A 19732-nucleotide genomic window follows, 5' to 3' on the forward strand; every position below is an offset into this window, starting at 1 on the left:
GAAGCATCCTGTAATCGGGGAAGGAGACAACAGCATGAGCCTCCCACGGCCGATGGGATTCTTCTTTCTTGGCCTGCTGGAGGAGGAGGCTGCTGCAGCTACCATTTGTGCTGGGGGGTGGGGAGGAGAGGAAGTGAGTGAGAGAAAGAGAGAGAAGCAGCCAGCCAGCATATGATTGAGAGCATGTGTATGATTGAGAGAAACTGGTCAGAGAGCTGATGTGTGTAAATATGTGAGAGACAATGGAAGTGACTGCTCAGGGAGATGACTGATGTGTATGTGAGAGCGTGAGACATTAGTCAGGGAGGTGACTGATGTGTGTGTGAGAGAGAGAGAAAAAGCATGAAAGTGAGAAATCTGGGTATATGAGAAAGCATGGGCGTAAGAAGCCTGGTGTTGTGGGGGTGTGTGTGAAAGAAAGCATGGGAGTGAGAAGCCTGTGTGTGTGTGTGTGCATGCATGAGAGAGAGAGTCTGGTTGGTAAGGTGACGGTGTGTGAGTGAGAAAGGGACTGGTGTGTGTGAATGTGAGAGAAAGAATGTGATTCAGGGAATGAGAAGCCTGTGCACATGGAGAGTGAGCATGGAAATGAGAGAGAAACTGGTGTGTGTGTAAGAGAGAAAGTGATTATGGGAATGAGAAGCCTGTGCATGTGAAGAGAGTGAGCATGGGAGTGAGAAACCTGGGTGTGTGTGAGACACAGCATGGGAGGGAGAAGCCTGTATATCAGAAAGAGAACATGGGAGTGGAAAGCCTGTGTGTATGTAAATGCATGAGAGAGATCAGGTGACTGGTGTGTGTTTGTGTGTATGTGTGTGAGAGAGAGAAAGAAAGTGAAAATGAGAATGAGAAGCCTGTGCATGTGAAGAGTGAGCATGGGAGTGAGAAACTTGGGTGTGTGTGAGACACAGCATGGGAGTGAGAAGCCTGTATATCTGAAAGAGAACATGGGAGTGGGAAGCCTGTGTGTGTGTGTGTGTATGCATGAGAGAGGTCAGGTGACCGGTGTGTGTTTGTGTGTGTGGGTGTGTGAGAGAAAGAAAGTGATTATGGGAATGAGAAGCCTGTGCATGTGGAGAGAACAAGCATGGGAGTGAGAGACTGGTGAGTGTGTGTGAGACAGAGAAAATGATTGTGAGAGTGAGAAGCCCATATATGTAAGCAGAACACAGGAGTGGGAAGCCTGTGTGTGTGTATGGCATGAGAGAAACTGTTCAGGAAGGTGACTGGTGTGTATGTGCCAAAGACTGATTGGGAGATGATTGGTGTGTGAGAGACAGAAACTGGTCATGGGGGCATGACTAGTATGGTGTGTGTGTGAGAGACATGGGCACTAAGGAAGAGGACCATGAGTATAGAGCTTAGCTTCTACTGCTGCTTCTGGTGTGTGCCACGGCCTGCATGGAAGGGGAGTAGGAGAGCTGCTGGAGGGGGTAAGTAAAGGTGGCTTTTTAAGTTTATTTTTCTTGATTGACTGCCATTTTAATTATTTAATATTATGTGATATCTGCTTTTTTGAAATATTTTATTGGTGTTTGGAGAATGTTTAATAGTTTTTATGAGTTTTTAATTGTTGGATGTTATTCTGTTCATAGCTGTTTTGAAACATTTATTCTGCTTATTAGTATAGTTTTAAAATTATTTCTGTGTGGGGATCTATAGCTGCTTGCTAGTTCTGTTTTCCTAATAAGAGGTGTATTGGTTTTTAGGACCTGATTTAATATTTATAGTGTTGCCTTTTCATAGATAGGGTTGCTCCTGTTTGAGTGTATTCTATAATACAGGTGTAACTGTGTGCGGATTAGTTTATGTGCATTACTACAGATCCTGGGAGTATGTTAGGTCGGTTCTGTGTCTGTTACCGAGATGAGATATTTTACTAGCAATTAAGCGTTTGTATCAGTCTTATTTGTTGTGTTTTCTCAAGAGAACATGCATTGGTGGTAAACTGCTGTCTTTTCATAAGTAGGGCTATTGAGCCTGGAAATAGAAGGAGTTTGAGTTGCTGTTACTGAGATGACACCAGAACCAGAATATCTTTTTTGTAGGGTGAGTTGTATGGGGAATGTCATAATTCTGCTTTACATCCATTATTGTGGGTCAGGGGGGTTCCCGTGGATGCAAACTGTACTGTTACATCTAGCCCCTTGACGATCATGGGTCAGTGTGTCATGCATGTGAGAACCTATGGTGAGTTGAGTCACATTCACATTATAAATGTCAGAATTAAATGATATGTATGCACTAAAATCCAACCCCCTCATAACCCCGCCCCCATATGACCAAAGCCCCACCCCTGCACCACCCCCACTCCGCCCTGCTGGGCCATGGAAAAATGGTCTTGCTTGAAGCCGGTCTCTGGTGCAAAAAAGGTTGGGGACCACTGAACATGTCTTTCTATATGTTCTGTGATTTTGATGTTTAGAACACTTTCCACTATTTTTCCTGGCACTGAAGTCAGGCTAACCGGTCTGTAGTTTCCGGATCGCCCCTGGAGCCCTTTTTAAATATTGGGGTTACATTTGCTATCCTCCAGTCTTCAGGTACAATGGATGATTATAATGATAGGTTACAAAGTTTTACTAATCGGTCTGAAATTTCATTTTTTAGTTCCTTCAGAACTCTGGGGTGTATACCATCCGGTCCAGGTGATTTACTACTCTTCAGTTTGTCAATCAGGTCTACCACATCTTCTAGGTTCACTGTGATTTGATTCAGTCCCTCTGAATCATTACCCATGAAAACCTTCTCCAGTACGGGTACCTCCCCAACATCCTCTTCAGTAAACATCGAAGCAAAGAAATCATTTAATCTTTCCGCGATGGCCTTACCTAAGTGCCCCTTTAACCCCTCGATCATCTAACGGTCCAACTGACTCCCTCACAAGCTTTCTGCTTCGGATATATTTTTAAAAGTTTTTGAGTTTTTGCCTCTACGGCCAACTTCTTTTCAAATTCTCTCTTAGTCTGTCTTTTCAATGTCTTACATTTAACTTGCCAACGTTTATGCATTATCCTATTTTCTTCAGTTAGATCCTTCTTCCAATTTTTGAATGAAGATCTTTTGGCTAAAATAGCTTCTTTCACCTCCCCTTTTAACCATGCTGGTAATCGTTTTGCCTTACTTCCACCTTTCTTAATGTGTGGAATACATCTGGACTGTGCTTCTAGAATGGTATTTTTTAACAATGACCACGCCTCTTGCACAATTTTTACTTTTGTAGCTGCTCCTTTCAGTTTTTTTCTAACAATTTTTCTCATTTTATCAAAGTTTCCCTTTTGAAAGTTTAGCACGAGAGCCGTGGATTTGCATACTGTTCCTCTTCCAGTCATTAATTCAAATCTGATCATATTATGATCACTATTGCCAAGCGGCCCCACCACTGTTACCTCTCTCACTAAATCCTGTGCTCCACTGAGAATTAGATCTAAAATTGCTCCCTCTCTCTTCGGTTCCTGAACCAATTGCTCCATAAAGCTATCATTTATTCCATCCAGGAACATTATCTCTCTGGCGTGTCCCGATGATACATTTACCCAGTCAATATTGGGGTAATTGAAGTCTCCCATTATTACCGCACTACCAATTTGGTTAGCTTCTCTAGTTTCTCTTAGCATTTCACTGTCTGTCTCACCATCTTCACCAGGTAGACAGTAGTATACTCCTATCACTATAGTCTTCCTCGACACACAAGGGATTTCTACCCATAAAGATTCAATTTTGCCTTTAGTCTGATGCAGGATGTTTATGCTATTGGACTCTATGCCATCTCGGACATAAAACGCCACACCGCCTCCCAGGTGCTCCTGTCTGTCATTGCGATATAATTTGTACCCTGGTATAACACTGTCCCATTGGTTATCCTCCTTCCACCATGTCTCTGAGATGCCAATTAAGTCTATGTCATCATTCACTGCTAAACATTCTAATTCTCCCATCTTACTTCTTAGACTTCTGGCATTTGCATACAAACATTTCAAAGTTTGTTTTTTGTTTATATTTTCATTCTGCTTTTTAATTGATAGGGATAAGTTAGAATTTTTTAGCTCAGGTGAGTTTTTAGTTACAGGCACTTGGACTACTTTTCTTATTATTGGAACCTCACTGTCGGGATGCCCTAATTCTAATGCATCATTAGTAACCTTTGAAGATACCTCCTTCCAAACTATGCGCTGCTGAGCGACTGTCGGCTTTCCCCTTTGTTCTAGTTTAAAAGCTGCTCTATCTCCTTTTTAAAGGTTAGCGCCAGCAGTCTGGTTCCACCCTGGTTAAGATGGAGCCCATCCCTTCAGAAGAGACTCCCCCTTCCCCAAAAGGTTCCCCAGTTCCTTACAAAACTGAATCCCTCTTCCTTGCAGCATCGTCTCAATCATGCATTGAGACTCCGGAGCTCTGCCTGCCTCTGGTGACCTGCATGTGGAACAGTGAATTCCAGGTCTGCCACTCTAGCCTCCAGAGATCGGACTCGTTCTCTGAGAGCCAGGAGCTCTTTGCATCGCATGCACATGTACAACTTCTCACTGGCGGGTAAAAAACATACATGTGGCACTCGATGCAAAAGACTGGGTGGCCCCCTCTTGGTGCTGGACTGCTGCCTTCATCTCAAATTTGTTCAATTCCTAGTTAAGTTTAAGGTTGCTCTGGGAGTAGGAATGTGTCTAACGTCCTTTAAATGTGTTAGTGAATTCACTATATGTCTGGTAGGGGGCTACAGGGGAATGATCAAACTCTCAATAAGGTTGGGTTTTTTTTGGTTTGTTTTTTTGTGTGAAAGTGGCACCTGCCTATAAATTAAAGGATGAGCTAGGGGTGGGTGGGAAATACAAACAGTCTAACTTCAGTTAGTCAGCCAGAGTGACTCACTGCTCTCTTGATTAACAAATGTTGGTACCTAATCAAACCAAATCACACTACCTTAATACCTTTCCAAGGTGAGTAACTTTACTTAGGTATACACTGCTCCTAGCTTATTTTGGGCTACCATTAATTTTTTGTTTGTTTTTTGTTTTTAATATTCAGACATACTAACTACTGCTTATTAGCTGCCTTACTATTTAAAAATACAGCCTAACTTCTGTTTATTCGCTGCCTTACTTACTATGAAAAGCACAAACACACTAAATAATATTCCCAAACAGATAACTTTGCCCTAATACTTTTAAAAAAGAAAATTTCCCAAGCAAAAACTTACTGATTCCTTTCAGCCACCAGCAAGGCCCATGCCTGATTTTATACATTTGTGTTTGTTAGGATGTTATGAACTGTAACTTGCCCTGAACTGGCTGTGGGCTATTACTCAAGTAAATAAATGTTATCCTGGCTTTTAGTCCTTCCTCCTCCTTTTTTGGCCTGTGAGTGTGACCAGAGATGCGCCTGCAGGCTGCTAGCACAACATTCTTCCTTTGCATGGTGTCATGTTCATTCTCCCTCCTTGCCTAGTGGTAAGAGTAGTGGGCTGTGAACCAGGGAAACCAGAGTTCAAATCCTGCTGTTGCTCCTTTGACTTTGGGCAAGTCACTTCACCTTCCACTGCCTCAGGTATAGACTTAGATTGTGAGCCCACTGGGGACAGGGAAATACACAGAGTACCTGAATGTGATCCACTTTGAAGTGCCTGAAAAGCATAAATAAATAAATAGAAATATAATTACAAATGTAGCTTCAGCCTATGAACTAGAGGCAGCAGACAGGGTGAGAGTCATGAGCACAGCCTAACCTACTCAAGGCTGGATTGAAGAATTTGGTACCCATAGGCAGGACTGGAGCATAAGGCAGGGGGTCCCTCTCCACTCATTCCATAGCTCAAGAAAGTAGGGGATTCATCCTTGGAGCCTGAATAAAAACAAAAGAGCATTGGGCAAGAATGCCACGGTAGTGCCTCTGTGAAATGACATGATCCTAAAATAAATGTGCAAAGTCTCTTTTTTTGGCCTAAGTTTTTGGCACGCTAGGCAGTTGCCAGCATCTAACTCCATGTCTGGCACTGTGTGTAGCTTCTGCTGTCCTCTAAAAAAAAGACGTGACAGCCTCACACAAGAAGAAGAGAGCTGTGCTGGAGCTGAGCCACGCCCATCACCAAAGGAAGGGACATCTTCCAGGGCCACCCGCTGCCAGAGGGAACCCGCTCACTGCGCCAGAGCTGCTGCCAGGAGGAGGAGGAGGAGGAGGAGGGAGGTTTTGTGGTCTTCTGAGCAGAGGGGGTTGAGAGGAAGCGGGAGAAGAAAGGTAGATGTGGAGCAGAGAAGGGAAAGCAAGACAAGAAAACTGAGGGTATACACAGCAGTGGAGAGGAGATGGATGGCAGGGGAGGGATGTGGAGCTGAGGAGAAAGAGGGAAAGAGTGCAGGGGACGTGGACAGGGGAGATGCTGTGTAGAGAGGACAGAGTGGGAGACACAGACATGGGATATGGCTGGGCAATGTGTTTCACTCTTTCATCACAAGTGTGGCACATTTTCTTAAGGGTCCCCTCCCCCCCCCCCCTCCTTTGTTTAGGGGAAGCCTAAGAGCTACATCCAGCCTTGAGGGTTGGGAGAGGACAGGACATAGGGGTGACAGAAGAGCCTCAGCCAGGAAGGGAAACAGGGCACAAAAGTAGAAAAGCCAGGATCCTGCACAAAGGATGAAAAGGAGAAAAGCTGAATCAAACCTGAGGAGAGGCAAGAGAAGGTAGAGAGGGGTCGGAAAGGGAGATTGAGGTGAAGAACAGTAAACTAGGAGAAAATGGAAGGGGGGAAATTGGTGTCAGAAACCACTCCCTGGTGCCCCAGTTCTTCAGGAAGGTGGATTACTGCCTAAATGCTATGTCTGTGCCACTATCATAAGCAGCTATAAAAAATTCCTCCAGAACTGATTTGTCAGGGATGAACATTTGCCATGTACCCCTCCCCCAACAGCAATTTGATTGGAAAGAGCAGGCATATATGGCAAGTACATTTTTTCCCTGGCGAGTGCACCACCCCCACACCACGAAGCAGCCCTCTGTCTCCTTCTCCAGTCCCCCATTCACTCCTCACACTCCATCCCCTCGCCCTCTTCACACACTATTTCTGTACTTTTCTCTCCACTCATCTTTCCCTCCTCAGCCCTCTCACTTTCCACTGCATTTATCTATCTGATTTATATTCCACCTTTCAGGCACTTCAAGATGGATTACATTCAAGTACTGTGAGTATTTCTCTGTCCCCAGAGGGCTCACAATCTTTACTCCCACACCCTTGCTGCAAATCTGTCTCCCCTAAGTGGCCCTGCTGCTGCCTCCTTCCCATGCTGCTGCCCCAGTAGAGGCCAAAGATGCTTTCTCCTCCGATCTGGCCCACCTCTATCTCATCCTGGGCCCTGACAAGACTGCAGACACCTCAGCCGATACCTCTACCACATCCCAAGCCCTTACTGGGCCAAAGACATGGCCTCTTCCCGCCCCCAGGGCAATCTCTTTAGTTGAGAAAATCTTTTTGAAATCCTGAAAATGTGTATCAGAAAACTCTTGAGTATTTTAGCTGGGACTCCCTCCAGCTGATCTCCTGGTGAGCAAATCCAGGAAGTTCACATATACCTGCCAGGACTTGTACAGCAACAAACTCGCCCAAATGAAACACTGCAAGTATTTAGCTCAGGGGCTGGGAAAAAGGAAACATGCCAGACTGAATACAGAAGCGTTACACACAAAGAATACCTCACCTCATTCACACAGGCAAACCATAGACAGACCCTCACCAAATACAAAGAAGTAGCTTAATATTAAGAGGTTTTGTTTTCCTGCAACCCAAACCTCCCTTTCTTTGTTCTACGACATGCTGGTACATTCCCAGAAATGGCACAGATGGGGGAATCTACTCCAAGACATTCTTTTTGCATCAAGTCATTTGCTTTAATCTGTAGACACATCTTACACTTTTCAACTTTGGGTTTTTCAAATTTTCAGAAAACAAAAGCAAAATAAGACATCAACATGAAGCACTTCAAAGTTTTCAACATATTCAAAGAAAATTTGTAAGCCAACTTTGCAAGAGATACAACTTATTGTGACTACAAAATGGCAAATATCACTGTTGTGAAAAGTGAGTTTTGTCAGGTTAGTGTGAATGAGGAGGAGGAATTCTGAGAGGGGAGGTTAGTGGGGTAAACAAGCCAGAGAGAAGGAGGAGGGGTAATCTGTGGCTGGAGTCCTGAGGACTGTGAGATTGGTAAATTTCAAAACCTGGTGGATCACTGGTGGAAGTGAAACAGTGGTGTATAGATCCCATGCTGCAGCCAAAAGACATTTGCTAGAGACAAGTTTTATTTTGGAAAGAAAAATAGTTGAATTGCATTATGTTTGCATGAAATATGCCAATGAGGATGACACCATTGAAAGGAGAATATATGCTGGATTTTCACTTCTCATTGCCTTCTTTTGCTTCCCCTCTTCAAATCCGGGGTGATTATGAGACTGAACTAGATTTTGCCAGATTCCACCTCGCACTGATAAGGTGGGCTCGTTTCCATGGGTTCGGGTGTGGTATGAACAAACAGCGGGCCGCTCTGTGGCTGCTGCTGTGGCCACTGCCAGGTCGGAGCCAGGATGATGGGTTCGGTGCTTTCCTGCAGCCGCTCCCAGTTCCCTCTGCTCCCACGGATCCCTGCCAGCAGTACTGCAGTGAAGACCAGGGTCAGTATGGTCACCCCACCCAGCCCGAGCCATACTCCGATAATGATGCGGCCCTGATTCTGGAACATGGCAGAGATGGCAGCACTGCAGGACTGCAGCGTGAAAACAGCTAGTCCTGACCGCGCAGGGCAGGTGTTGGTGATGAGCTGGTCAAGGACTCCTGTCATGCCGCAGCAGTTAAGCACAAGGTGCAGCACCCTCAGGGTCAATCCCAGAGATGTCTTCTGTGTCTGCAGAAACTTGATGTAGGCATATGTGTAAAGATTCTGCAGCATGGCAATCACCCCATCCTGGTTGGCAAATATTACAGTGACCACAGCCAGCTCGATAACCAGGGCTGCCAGGAGTAAGGCGAAAAACACTCCCAGAGTACTCAGTGATTCCTGGCCTGCGCCAAAGCAGCCCAGAGCACCCAGCAGCGCCATGAAGGCACCGACTGCCATCAGAACGTAGACAGCGTTATAGAAAGTGGTGTTACTCGACTCCAGGTCCAAGACCTCTGCCTGACCATTGTTGATCCACATCCAGAAGCCAAAAATCAGAATTACCATCCCACAGATCAGCAGGAGGGAATTAAAGACCACCAGATATTGTTTAATGCATGCAGTTCCCCCTCGGACAGCCATGGTGACAGTGGTGGGGAAACCTCCTTTCTGTAGATGTTTTCTCGTATCTGGTTAAGATATAAAACAACAATAAGTCATTTTTGCATTTGCTTTTTGAAATAACAATAAAAAGCTTACTCCATTTTTAGAATTCATGCTACAATAACTTCTCTCACCTTTGCAAAACTGCCTCTCTCAAAGAACTTTCAGCAGAAGATTCAGGAAAGTGCTGCTCTAGGTCTAACTCTGCAGTGCTGGGCTGGTTATGGCATGCTTAGTGTCTTTTGTCTTAACAAAGGAAAACTAAGTTTCGATTTCTCTCATTCAGGAATTTTGTGCAGTTGAACATGCTAGGGTCTTAATGCCCTACTTTTTCAAACTTTTCACAAACCATAAGGCCAATAACGTTCTTGGTACTGAATTGACTGATTCCCAGCTCTCTTTTCTCCCTCGACAATCATATCCATCTACAAACCTGTTTTACTGGTAAAGAGTTTCCTGTGGAAATTTAAATAAGAGTTTGCAGCCTCTGTTCCAAGCATGAGGTAAGTAAATATGGGATATTCTCTTCGCTTTAGAGATACACAGTTTTAAAAAATGATTGAATTATTAATGAAATGGAAGATGCCCAAATGGACAGTAGCCAGGGCTTAAGGCTCCATGAATGATGCAACTGTCCTCAGCTCTCAAACTTGTGCTAATTCAGCCCCCTTTTGTGCCTGTGACTACGTGCTCTGTTGGACTGAACTCAGGAACAGAAAGACAAACACAGACAAGAGAGACGGGTACACTAAACAAAATCTCTCAGAAACCAGCCTCGGCTCTTTTAAGGTAGCAAGATTACTAACACGGACTCTAGGTACTTACCAGAGTGCTCCTGGCCTCTAGGAGAGAGAGCAGCAAATGCTTCAGAAAGGCAGCAGGAGATGAACTGGCCTTTCTCTCCTGTGTGTGCCGTCCCCTCCCCCTCCCTCAATATGTTTGTCAGCAACTTGCCCTCTTGCTCCGGTCAGTTGAACAGGGCGGATCCAGGACTGGTTTTGCCTCATTGCATGCAGGGACTTCTCCCTATGAGGAGCTTTGGATGCTCCTGCAGTAGGGTTTGCAAAAAGCTTTACTTTTCTTTCAGTTATAAAATAATCTATATTTCTGTCCCTATTCTGTTGAGGCTCCAGGTGTCACTGTTATTTGCAGTTTATTTTGTAACCCTTGCGTATGAATAATGAAGCAATAAGAAACATCAGAACAAGAAAACGAAACTTAAACAAAGAAGAGAAATTAGCTTCCACATGTGTCACAGGCAGCACAAGGAGCAGTACAAACTGTTATAAATCAGCTAGTTGACAAGCTAGGAGTAGCAATCTGTTATTGATGGCTCCTAAAGGAGGAGGAGTCAGCAATCTTGTAATGTCTCAGATATCATCTTGTTAAGGAGTAGCAATCTGTAATGAATCTGATATAGTTGTGGGTGGATCCCTGGGCCGGTGGCAGATGACCACGTCCCCTGGAGGATATCCCGAGAGGGACCACCGGCTAGGCTTGAGTATGGAGACAGACACACATTAGTTCTTTTATTAAACAGGTTTTTGAAACCACCAAAAGTGTCAGTAGTGAGCTGATATGCCCGGCAGGGCTGTAGTCCCTCAGGTACTGGAACAGCGATCCAGAATGGCTGAGCTGTTGAGAAACTGTAGAAAGTGAGTAGGCAGAGTAGACAGAGTTCATGAACAGAACTAGATGACAAAACTCACGTAAGGTCTCAAAGAAGCTCAGGAGCTGGAAAGGTTTAGGCCCTCGAGGAGCGAGTACCTGGTTCCAGGGAAAGCTCTGAGAGAGCAATGTTAAGTCACAATTGTTTGTAGCAGCGATAGCTACTAAGCAGTAGAAAATCTTCAGAGTGTCCAGGTCCCCCGACACGGACCGAGTTTCGCCTGTCCGGCTGCCTTGGGGGGGGGGGGGGGGCGCAATTTTAACAACAAGGATATCTTTGTCCATCAATTCAACATTAGTACTGGAGCGCCCTTTTTATATGGCGACTCCACATTGACACACAATATATAACAGGTCCCCCGACACGGACCGTGTTTCGCCTGTCCGGCTGCCTCGGGGGTGCAATTTTAACAACAAGGATATCTGTAATAACACCAAAGTATATACAATGACCAAGCTGTTACAAGGAAACAAGGCAACAGAGCATAACATCTTCTGATGGTAAACTGAAATACACATACCTTTGTCAATCAATTCAACATTAGTACTGGAACGCCTCAGATGTATAGAATACACAGCCATTTAAACCTACCATTTTGGCGCCAAACAGGTGCCCCAAAGTCTGATGGAACCTCTCTGGCCAATCACAGCACAGCACTTCCATGATGTATGATCTGTCAAAGAAAATAACTCCATTCCAGCTCGGCGTTTAAGCCGGCTGGAGAAACAGTATCTAAAGTAAAAATCCATTTTTGTTCCCTTCTGATTAAAGCCGTTGCAAGATCTCCTCCCCTCACTGTCGGCAAAATTACATCAGTTATGAAAAACCGTAAATCTGATAATGTGTGTGAAAATTGAATCCAATGTGATACAAGCGGCGCCTTCTCTTTGCCTGTCTTAATAGAAGATTTATGTTCAATGATGCGGGTTTTGATTTTTCTAGATGTTTTACCCACATATAATTTCTCACATGGACAAATAATTACATACACTACCCCAGTAGAGTTACAGTCTGTGTCATTACGTAATTTATAAATTTTCTTGGTTATGGGATGTATAAATTCACTTACAGTATATGTATGCTACAAATTAAACACTGACCACACGGTCTATGTGTCCCAGAGGGGGACCTGATAGTCAAATCTGAATATACTGAGTGTACTAAGGTGTCTCGTATATTCTTTCCTCTGCGAAACGTGAACCTAAGGCCACTGTGGAGATGATCTTCCAAGGCTAACGCTATCCAGTGTTTCCTAATAATGTTAGACACCGTATGACTCATAGTTGAAAAAGACAATATGCAATTTACTTGCGGACTAGTGTCTCTACTTTGTTGCAAAAATAGTAAATCTCTATTAACATGCAGAGCTCGTCTCAAAATTGTTCTGCGGTACCCTCTTTCTTGAAACTGAGCCTGCATCTGCTAAGTTTGATAAATGTATTCCTGCTTCGTGGTACAAAGCCGTCTAAGTCTCAGACATTGTCCTGTTGGAATATTAGCCTTAAGATTTCGTGGGTGGAAACTATCATATGCCAACAGTGTGTTACGATCTGTGGGTTTACGAAAAATCGAAATTTGAAAACTCTTGTCTTTATACATTATCAACACATCCAAAAATGCTAATGTTGAATTGATTGACAAAGATATCCTTGTTGTTAAAATTGCCCCCCCCCCCCCCCCGAGGCAGCCGGACAGGCGAAACACGGTCCGTGTCGGGGGACCTGTTATATATTGTGTGTCAATTTGGAGTTGCCGTATTCATAATTAAAAAGTATCATCGAAAACTGGACCAGCAAACACTGATTTGCACTTATATTTATTGAACTCCAGTTGTTGAGTGCATGAACCACTCCTGAGTGTGATTACATATTCTAAAGGGCCATAAAAGAATTTATTAAACATGGTAGCTGCTCTGCCTTTTCCCCAGCTCTTCTGTCCCCAAGGGGTAGATCCTTTCTGTGAGGGTGAAGGCTAACTTTCTTGGCCCAGGTAATAGTGCTCTCCCATGTGTGTGTGTTACCATAGCTCTTCGGTGAAGGTACCTGAACAGAATCGTGATTCACAGGCTGAGTGTTCAAATAATTTTTTTTTACTAGGAATTGTAATAATGTAATCAAGATGTATAGAAAAATTAAAGACCATTTACTTCCAGGTTTGGTAGAAACTTTAGAGTACAAGATATTTATAGTTCTTCTCTTATGTAAGTGTCCCTTTGCATGGTGGGGTTGGGATATTGGTTCCCTCCGTTTTGGAAGAGTGAGTATCCCAACGTGGCCGAGGTGTCCTAGCTGTGTGTAGAGTCCCCGGTGTCCAAAGTATCTAAGGTCAATGTTGCCTCTCCTGAACTTCAGCCAGTCTGTAGTCCTGAATCCCGGGGTGGGGACTCTGGTTGGGGGACTCCAGAGTTTCCTCTTTTCTCTAATCCTAGTCTCATGGGACCTTTCAGGGGGAAAGGCCTACTCTGGAAGCAGATCTTAACTTCCAGTCCAGGGCAAGGAAGGGGGCAGAAAAATTCTTCCTGCCCAATAGATGGTATAAGTTAACTTAAACCGGGACTCTTGTAGTGGTCTCTGCAACCTCCTCTTGGCTGGGCGAGAAAAGTATGCAGATCCCTCCTGCACTAGAGAGGTGATTTCTGCCTCCTAGAAGAAGCAAGTCTGGCCAGTCGCAAAAGTATCACAAAAGTAGGACAATCAAACAAAATCTCTTCTCAGGTCCTTCTTCCCTCCAGACTTTAGTACAAAGCACTGGCAGGGCTATGTCTCTCACTTGCTGTGCTGGGTTGGGGCCTAACTCAGAGAAATACTTCCTCCCTCATTGAAATCAAAATACACTGCCCCCTCTAACTAGGGCTAACTCCCCTTGTGGCTTAGGAGTTCATCACTCATAGGCAGCCTCTGGGGGAGGGCCCATGCTGGAATGCTGTCTCCACCTAAGCTGATATAAATCCTAAGGGCTACGAGCTAGGCCCAATTAGTAGAGACCAGGAGATCTCTACAGTGTCTCCCTCCCACGCAAAACAAAAATACATAGATGTGGACGGGACATGTACACAGCTAACATTTTATTTCCAAGTATATACATGACAACATAGAACACTTGTGAAGTTGGTGTAATTTTTGGTAGCAACCAGGGGCGGATTGGCCTATCCGGGGATCGGGCATCCCCCGGTGGGCTGGTCACTCTAGTCACGTGGTCTGCTGAGCGCTGCCGTGACAGAGCCGCGCTCGGCAGACCACGTGGTATCTCCTGGGCCGGCCTGGGCGGCGAATCCCCGGGCCGGTCTTCATCGGGAATCCTCTCCTGGTAGCAACCACAAGAGTGCACATCCCTCGTGGAGCCTATGACCTGCATAGACTGTAACTCAGGGTCTTCACTTAAAACACTTAATTACATTTTTTTTCTCTTCTTTTACCTTCTTGTAATCATGTTATTCTAATTTTAGTTTAATGTTTTACTTCCCCTACCTTTCCTCATGCTCTAGTTATTATGTTCCAATATTTTTTAACTGTATTATGTTAAACTTGTTCGATGTAAAGCGCCGCCACTGGCACTAGTTTCTTGTTACGCTGTGAACCGATGTGATATCTTTGATGAATGTCGGTATATAAAACCGTTAAATAAATAAATAAATAAATACATAACATTTACAACATTTACTCATCTTTACCTTGCTAGTTCTTCAATGGGAAGAACCATTCCAAACATACCCTCCATATATCATACTGAAAACATTCTTAAGAAACTGTAAACCAATATGGTCTCCTGGGGGGGGAGGCCCAAAAAAGAACAGGCACTCTGATCTCTTCCATCAGTTGGCTACAGGGACCACTGAGGATTAAGGAGGGCTCGATCCCATCCATGGCAACACCCTACATCAACCAGCACGTAGCCATTAGAGAAAAATACAAAACACTGTTAGTGCTATTCCCCGTGGAGGATACCCAACACCTTTAAACTGAACTCTTCCATAACTCTATACACCAAGTTGCTGTTAGTAGACTTCCTGGAAGAAAGTCTCTTCTCCTGCTGCAGCTCTTCTGTAACTCCTCACACAAGGCCTGTGAAAGGAAAAGTTACTCCCTGTGGGAATGAGTGGTAATTCTCACAGGTCTGGAGACAAACTAGACTGACTCCAGCCTTCTTATATCAGTTCTCTTTATTATAACTTCACACATGCACATCAACACTCCTCAGAAAGTGTACACTCTTTATTTACAGTGTGTTGCTTCATCTCAGCTCAGTGTTATATATCAAGGAGCTGCCTTCCTCCCGGAGACCTGGGCCTGGTCTGGTTATCCCCACCTGGATCCCAGCTCTTATTCCCCAATCTCTGGTTATACCCTCTGAGCCCCACCTGTCCCGCAGGATCCTGCCCATAGAGCATACTGTCCTTAGTGGATTTAAGGTGGACCAGGCCTCCAGCCTGATCCTGCACAGGAAAACAAGGGAACACTAGGAGCACTGCCTCACATTCCCTAATTGAGGGATGCAGGAAAGGAACACAGGGGAGTTCAGTAACTTAGAAAAAACATAATTAGCAGCAGATGGCTGGATTCCTGGTGAGATGGTATCCAACCTAAAGAAAAATAGTTAATTACATAAATAATTGTTATATATAAATCAAAGTACACCACTGTCTTTTTCAAATATTTTACTAATTTTTTTCCTCAAGGCATTTGTTATTCTTCTTATAACAATTCCAAGGGTTTAATTTTTTTTTCAAAGAAACAACAATTAATAACAAACAGGGCATTTCACCCTCCACTAAGGGAAATGTCCATATTTAAAGCAACTATTCTGTGCAGGACATCTGGTCTTCTAGGCTGCTTGAACTGACCAGGTCATCTTGTTGATAGAAAATGTCCTCCTGAACACAGTCCACCCTCCCATGGAGGGACAGCAAACAGTTCATAGACCTTGAACATTTTCAGCCTCAACAGGAAGACTCCCTCTGGAACATTATCTGGAAAATTAGCAAAAGACAAACAACGTGCAGACAAGAAATTGCAACTGGATCCTCACACAAGTATGGTCACTTTCACTGCTAGGTAGGATCTCCATCATCCTCTTTCTTCCTTGGTCAGGCCAGCTGCTTTATCTTTGGCTTGGCCCTCGCTGCCGCAGCTAGACTGTATTCACTTAAAGGTACTTCCTGCTGATGGTCTCCCGCTCTGCAGACTCACTGCTCCCATTTCGGAAATTACATCTGTAAATAATGGGGCACTGCAAAAGTAGCAGCAGATATTAGAGGTGTGAATCGTGTAATCGATCGTCTTAACGATCGATTTTGGCTGGGGGGGAGGGCAATCTGATCGCCAAGTTTTTTTTTTTTCTAAAATTCGTTAAAAATTGTAAATCGGGGGAGGGCGGGAAAACCGGCACACCAAAAAAACCCCTAAAACCCACCCGAACCTTTAAAACAAATCCCCCACCCTCCCGAACCCCCCCCAAAATGTTTTAAATTACCTGGGGTCCAGTGGGGGGGTCCCGACGTGATCTCCTCCCGCTCTCTGGCCACCGCTGCGTTGAGAAATGGCGCCGGTGGCCCTTTGCCCTTATCATGTGACAGGGCAAAGGTAGCGCCGGCTCCATTTTGTTTCCTGGCTCCCGACGTCACGCGTGCGGGAGATCGCCCCCGGACCCCCGCTATCTTTGCCCGTATGACATAGTGAGGGCAAAGGTAGCGCCGGCGCCATTTTGAACATTGGCAATACGGCCCGCGTGCAGGAGGTCGCTCCTGGACCCCTGCTGGACTTTTGGCAAGTCTTGTGGGGGTCAGGAGGCCCCCCCAAGCTGGCCAAAAGTCCCTGGGGGTCCAGCGGGGGTCCGGGGGCGATCTCCCGCACGCGTGACGTCGGGAGCCAGGAAACAAAATGGCGCCGGTGCTACCTTTGCCCTGTCACATGATAAGGGCAAAGGGCCACCGGCACCATTTCTCAACGCAGCGGTGGCCAGAGATGAACACGCCTCTTCCACACTTTTTACTTTTGTAGCTGCTCCTTTCATTTTTTTTCTAACAATTTTGCTCATTTTATCAAAGTTTCCCTTTTGAAAGTTTAGCACGAGAGCTGTGGATTTGCATATTGTTCCTCTTCCAGTCATTAATTCAAATTTGATCATATTATGATCACTATTGCCAAGCGGCCCCACCACCATTACCTCTATCAGCAAATCCTGTGCTTCACTGAGAATTAGATTTAAAATTGCTCCCTCTCTCATTGATTTCTGAACTAATTGCTCCATAAAGCCATCATTTATTCCATCCAGGAACGTTATCTTTCTAGCGTGTCCCGATCATATATTTACCCAGTCAAGAAGCCAAGCCAGGAACAACACCCCAGGAGAAGACATGGAACTAGCACTATCATTCCTCACTGACGCTGCCTCCGATCTAGTGCGCACAGCAGCCAGAGGAGTGTCATCCACAGTGGCAGCCAGGAGACAACTCTGGCTGCGAAATTGGTCGGCTGACACCTCCTCCAAGACACGCCTCACAAGAATGCTATTCAAGGGATCCCTCCTGTTCGGCAGCGAACTAGAGAAACTGGCTAACAGATGGGGCGACTCCCCATTACCTCGTCTGCCAGAAGACAAGACGAAGAGAAACCAGCGTCCCTTTCCCAGGCCCACCAGAGGCAGAAGCTCACGGCGCTTCAACCCTTATAGGAATAACTATCAAGCGCCCCGCCCTACGGGCAGGAAGACCTTGTGAGACTGGAAAATTGGGCATCCAAATGGCAGATGAAATTTAATGTGGATAAGTGCAAGGTGATGCATATAGGGAAAAATAACCCATGCTATAATTACACAATGTTGGGTTCCATATTAGGTGCTACAACCCAAGAAAGAGATCTAGGCGTCATAGTGGATAACACATTGAAATCGTCGGTTCAGTGTGCTGCGGCAGTCAAAAAAGCAAACAGAATGTTGGGAATTATTAGAAAGGGAATGGTGAATAAAACGGAAAATGTCATAATGCCTCTGTATCGCTCTATGGTGAGACCGCACCTTGAATACTGTGTACAATTCTGGTCGCTGCATCTCAAAAAAGATATAATTGCGATGGAGAAGGTACAGAGAAGGGCCATAATGATAAGGGGAATGGAACAACTTCCCTACGAGGAAAGACTAAAGAGGTTAGGACTTTTCAGCTTGGAGAAGAGACGACTGAGGGGGGATATGATAGAGGTGTTTAAAATTATGAGAGGTCTAGAACGGGTAGATGTGAATTGGTTATTTAATCTTTCGGATAGTAGAAAGACTAGGGGGCACTCCATGAAGTTAGCATGGGGCACATTTAAAACTAATCGGAGAAAGTTCTTTTTTACTCAACGCACAATTAAACTCTGGAATTTGTTACCAGAGGATGTGGTCAGTGCAGTTAGTATAGCTTTGTTTAAAAAAGGATTGGATAAGTTCTTGGAGGAGAAGTCCATTACCTGCTATTAAGTTCACTTAAAGAATAGCCACTGCCATTAGCAATGGTAACATGGAATAGACTTAGTTTTTGGATACTTGCCAGGTTCTTATAGCCTGGATTGGCCACTGTTGGAAACAGGATGCTGGGCTTGATGGACCCTTGGTCTGACCCAGTATGGCATTTTCTTATGTTCTTATATTGGGGTAATTGAAGTCTCCCATTATTACCGCACTACCAATTTGGTTAGCTTCTCTAATTTCTTTTAGCATTTCACTGTCCGTCTCACCATCTTGACCAGGTGGATGGTAGTATACTCCTATCACTATAGTCTTCCCCGACACACAAGGGATTTCTACCCATAAAGATTCAATTTTGCATTTAGGCTCATGCAGGATGTTTATGCTGTTGGACTCTATGCCATCCCGGACATAAAGCGGCACACAGCCTTTCGGGTGCTCCTCTCTGTCATTGCGATATAATTTGTACCCTGGTATAGCACTGTCCCATTGGTTGACCTCCTTCTACCATGTCTCTGAGATGTCAATTAAGTCTATGTCATCATTCACTGCTATACATTATAATTCTCCCATCTTACTTCTTAGACTTCTGGCATTAGCATACAAACATTTCAAAGTTTGTTTTTTGTTTGTATTTTCATTTTGCTTTTTAATTGATAGGGATAAGTTACAAATTTTTAACTCAGGTGAGTTTTTAGTTACAAATACCTGGACCACTTTTCTTATTATTGGAACCTCACTGTCGGGATGCCCTAATTCTAATGCATCATTAGTATCCTTTGAAGATACCTCTCTCCGAACCATGCGTGGCTGAGCGACTGTCGGCTTACCCCTTTGTTCTAGTTTAAAAGTTGCTCTATCTCCTTTTTAAAGGTTAGTGCCAGCAGTCTGGTTCCACCCTGGTTAAGGTGGAGTCCATCCCTTCAGAAGAGACTCCCCCTTCCCCAAAAGGTTCCTCAGTTCCTAACAAAACTGAATCCCTCTTCCTTGCACCATCGTCTCATCCAAGGATTAAGATTCCGGAGTTCTGCCTGCCTCTGGTGACCTGTACATGGAACAGGGAGCATTTCAGAGAATGCTACCCTGGAGGTTCTGGATTTAAGCTTTCTACCTAAGAGCCTAAATTTGGCTTACAGAACCTCCCTCCCACATTTTCCTATGTCGTTGGTGCCCACATTTAGCACAACAGCCGGCTCCTCCCCAGCACTGTTTAAAATCCTATCTAGGTGATGCATGAGGTCCGCCACCTTTGCACCAGGTACGCATATTTCCAGGCAATCCTCACGCCCACCAGCCACCCAGCAATCTACATTCCTAATAATCGAAT

General features: G+C 44.7%; 1 pseudogene; it reads right to left on the bottom strand.

The window, feature by feature from the left end:
* Positions 1-7844: 7844 nt before the first annotated feature.
* On the bottom strand, positions 7845-10274 carry LOC115092458 (annotated as a pseudogene).
* Between the last annotated feature and the right edge of the window lie 9458 nt (positions 10275-19732).

The sequence above is a fragment of the Rhinatrema bivittatum genome, chromosome 1 (assembly GCF_901001135.1).
Source record: "Rhinatrema bivittatum chromosome 1, aRhiBiv1.1, whole genome shotgun sequence".
Lineage (NCBI taxonomy): Eukaryota > Metazoa > Chordata > Amphibia > Gymnophiona > Rhinatrematidae > Rhinatrema > Rhinatrema bivittatum.